Source organism: Aotus nancymaae, unplaced genomic scaffold, assembly GCF_030222135.1.
Source record: "Aotus nancymaae isolate 86718 unplaced genomic scaffold, 86718_ANA_hifiasm-v0.15.2.pri h1tg000021l, whole genome shotgun sequence".
Classification (NCBI taxonomy): Eukaryota; Metazoa; Chordata; class Mammalia; order Primates; family Aotidae; genus Aotus; species Aotus nancymaae.
Genome location: NW_026988433.1, coordinates 12,413,791 through 12,418,371, shown reverse-complemented (window position 1 = coordinate 12,418,371; position 4,581 = coordinate 12,413,791).

The following is a 4,581-nucleotide window of genomic DNA, read 5'->3' as shown; positions in this document are numbered from 1 at the left end:
GATCGCCATGACGGTCTTTCCTCCTGGGGCTTGGTTAGATGACCCTAACATTTCCTGAGTACCAACTGCATGCCTAGAACCAGCTGAGCATTTCTGCATTCAGCATTTTTAATTGTTTATTTATTTATTTTGAGATGGAGTCTCGCCCTGTTACCCAGGCTGGAGTGCAGTGGCCTGATCTCGGCTCACTGCGAACTCCACTTCCCAAGTTCAAGCAATTCTCCTGCCTCAGCCTCCCGAGAAACTGGGATTACAGGTGCACTCCACCACATCTGGCTAATTTTTGTATTTTTAGTAGAGATGGGGTTTCACCAGGTTGGCCAGGCTGGTCTCAAACTCCTGACCTCAAGTGATTTGCCTTCCTTGGTCTCCCAAAATGCTGGGATTATAGGTGTGAGCCACCATGCCTGGCCAATGCGCATTTTTGAGCACCTATTATGTACTCAGTGACTTCCATTCTCATCCATGGGCCAGAACCTGGGACTGCTAAGGGAGACTGAAGAATGTATTTAGCTGGGTCCTCAGCTTCCCCAAACAAAATCAGGTTCTATAAGAAGAGAAGCGGCTGGCATGGTGGCTCACGCCTGTAATCCCAGCACTTTGGGTGGCTAAGGCGGGTGGATCACGAGGTCAGGAGTTCAAGACCAGTCTGGTCAGGATGGTGAAACCTTGTCGCTACTAAAAAAAAAAATTACAAAAATTAGTCGGGTGTGGTAGTGGGCACCTATAATCCCAGCCACTGAGGAGGCTGAGGCAGGGAATTCCTTAAACCTGGGAGGCGGAGGTTACAGTGAGCCGAGATCACACCATTGCACTCCAGCCTGGGTGACAGAGCAAGACTCCTTCTCAAAAAAAAAAAAAAAAGAGAGAAGCATCCAGCAGGGTCTGCATCACTTCTGACTTTCTGGAACTTTCATACTGGTTGGAGAGACAGACATGAGAAAAATACATGGTACAGGATTACAAATTGTGATACTGCTATTAAGGACAAGTATAGGGACCTTCGGCAGGGTATAATATGGAGGCCTGGCCTCCTCTGGGGAGGTCAGAAAAGGCTTGCTGAAGGAAGTGATGACAAGGCTTTGTCCTGGAGGAAATCGCAGTATGTGTGGACAAACAGATATAGATAGACATAACTGCCATTGGACGGGCGCCGTGGCTCCCACCTGTAATCCCAGCACTTTGGGAGGGTGAGGCAGGCAGAACACTTGAGTTCAGAAGTTCAAGACCAACCTGGCCAATATGGCAAAACCCCAACTCTACTAAAAATGCAAAAATTGGGCCGGGCGCAGTGGCTCACGCCTGTAATCCCAGCACTTTGGGAGGCCGAGGTGGGTGGATCACGAGGTCAAGAGATCGAGACCATCCTGGTCAACATGGTGAAACCCCGTCTCTACTAAAAATACAAAAAATTAGCTGGGCACAGTGGTGCGTGCCTGTAATCCCAGCTACTCAGGAGGCTGAGGCAGGAGAATTGCCTGAACCCGGGAGGTGGAGGTTGCGGTGAGCCGAGATCGCGCCATTGCACTCCAGCCTGGGTAATAAGAGTGAAACTCCGTCTCAAAAAAAAAAATGTAAAAATTAGCAGGGCATGGTGGCACATGCCTGTAGTCCCAGCTACTTGGGAGGCTGAGTCAGGAGAATCGCTTGAACCCAGGAGGTGGAGGTTGCAGTGAGCTGAGATCATGCCACCAGCTGATGGAGTGAGACTCTGTCTAAAAAAAGAAAGAGCTGCCGTCCTCTCTGCTGAGTGGGAAGAAGATATGTAGCGGATAGGCCCAGGATTTGCTTGCTGTGTGACGTAGGGCCAGTCGCATCCCCTCTCTGCACGTCAGTTTCCTCATGTAACATGGGGTGATAAAGGATGGGGTCAGTGCACAGCAAGTGCTCTCAGGGCATCGCATGGCATTGCACACCCCAGGGACTGCTATTCAGACTGCAGTGGAATCATGCAACTGAAAAGACCCATTATAATTCGTTTCTATAAGTGAAGTCTTAAAGGAGCCCAAAGGAGAAGTTTGTGGGTAGAAGTTGTCCAGAGTCTTGGACAGGCTTGGGGTGTATTTGGGCAGCTGTGTGGGGTGGCCAGTGTAATTCAAGCCACTGGTTCCCAAACCTTCTCATACAGCAGAATTGCTGGAGGATTTGTGAAGCCCAGATCTGGGCCAACCCCACCCCCTCCGCCAGTGATTCTGATCCTGTGTCTGGGGTCCGGTCCATGAATTTGCATCTCTCACAAGTTCCCTGAGGATGCTGATGCTGCCAGTCTGTGGACAACAACCTGAATAGCACTGTTGTAAATCCCAGACACCAGGGAGGCAGGTGTGCCTCCAGGAAGCTGGGAGAGGCTGCAGTGTTGACAGCTGGGGGTGGGAGGTGGGTAGAGCATCCCCTGCCCCCTGTGCTGCTGCAGAGGGAGGATCCTTATTCTCAGACCTGGCAGGAATGTAGAAGGATCGTGGGCCCCAGCCAGAAGCCCGGGTAATCCTCATGTCCCTGAGGTCAGTGGGACTGGGAGCTCCAAATTCACTCTCATAATCCAATTCTGAGACTAAGCCCTTGGCTCTGTGCCCTGCTAGGCAGGCCTGCAGCTCTACTAGCTTGGCTCTGCCCAGAGACTCCAGAGCTCCACTGTTTCAGAAACACAATGTGCACGAAGAGGGCTTCTGTGGCCGTCTCTATCAGCTGGCAGGGTGAGCGCCCGGGAACACCACTCAAGATAGACTTAGGGATAAACTGGGACTCCTTTGTCCCAGCATGTGGCTGCCTAAAATCAAAGATGTGGCAAGCCTGACCAACATGGTGAAACCCTGTCTCTACTGAAAATACAAAAATTAGTCAGATGTAGTGGTGCATGATGGTAATCCCAGCTTTTAGGGAGGCTGAAGCAAGAGAATTGCTTGAATACGGGAGGTGGAGGTTGCAGTGAGCTGAGATCACGCCACTGCACCCCAGCTTGGGTGACACAGCGAGACTCTGTCTCAAAAAATAATAAAATAAGGCCGGGCGCGGTGGCTCACGCCTATAATCCCAGCACTTTGGAAGGCCGAGGCGGGTGGATCACGAGGTCAAGAGATCGAGATCATCCTGGTCAACAAGGTGAAACCCCGTCTCTACTAAAAATACAAAAATTAGCTGGGCATGGTGGCGCGTGCCTGTAATCCCAGCTACTCAGGAGGTTGAGGCAGGAGAATTGCCTGAACCCAGGAGGCAGAGGTTGCGGTGAGCCGAGATCGCGCCATTGCACTCCAGCCTGGGTAACAAGAGCGAAACTCCGCCTCAAAAAAAAAATCAATCAATCAATAAAAAAATAATAATAAAATAAAATCATAGACATGGCAGCAGTTGTGATAAAGGAAATGGAGACTGTAGCCAGGCTACTGTTCAGAGCCCCCTTAAGGCTCAGGAGAAGGGGGGCCCAGGGGCAGGCCCTCTGCCTCCTCCCATGCTGAAGCTAGGACTCCTCCCCTTTAGCTTGTCTTTTTCATGGTTTGTTCATTTTCAAATGATTTTTGTTTGCTTTTGTTTTGGCTCCCACCAGGAAATGATTTTTGTTTGTTTGTTTTTTGTTTTGTTTGTTTGTTTTAGAGACAGGGTCTCACTCTGGCACCCAGGCTCACATCATAGCTCGCTGCAGTCTTGAGCTTTTGGGCTCAAGCGATCTTCCTGCCTCAGCCTCCTGTGTAACTAGGACTACAGATGTATGCCAGCCGACTTTAAAATTTTTGTGTAGAGACAGGGTTTCAATCTGTTGCCCAGGCTGGTCTTGAACTCCTGGCCTCAACAATCCTTCCACCTTAGCTTCCCAAAGTGCTGTGATTATAGGAGTGAGCCATAGCGCCCAGCAAGTTGTCTTCTATTTTGGGGTTCCTAGTATGATTGTTTGAAGAAAGGGCTCTGAGACTTTTCAAGGACTGAGATGCACTTTCCTAGGCAGAAGTGCCTTCTGCAACCTGCACGACTACCGTCCCGGGTGGGGAACTCTGGGTGTGTCATCTTAGAAAAGCTCTTTGTCTAAAGCTGGGCAAGATGGCTCATACCTGTAATCCCAGAACTTTGGGAGGCCAATGTGGGAGAATCACTTGAGGTCAGGAGTTTGAGACCAGCTTGGTCAACATGGTGAAACTCCATCTCTACTAAAAACACAAAAATTAGCTGGATGTGGTGCATGGCTGTAATCCCAGCTACTCCGGAGGCTGAGACACGAGAGTCATTTGAACCCGGGAGGCAGAGGTTGCAGTGAGCCGAGACTGCGCCACGCACTCCAGCCTCCGTGAGAGAGTGAGAGTTTGTCTCAAAACAAAAACAAAAAAGGAAAGCTCTTTGTCTGAAAGCTCTTCTATTGTGCCTGGATTTGCCTCCTGCTGACTCATAAAGGCCAATTTGTTTGCTCATTCATGCACACATGCCCTTGATGTTTACTGAGCTCCTACTATGTGCCAGGGTCCATGCAAGAATCCCTGTCCTCAAGGAGTTCAGACTGTAGTAGGGGTAACAGATCAGAAACCAGGCAAATGTAGTCCAGTGGCCTAAGTGCTACTTAGTAGTAGTACCCACTAGGTTAGCCTAGAGCCCTGGGTA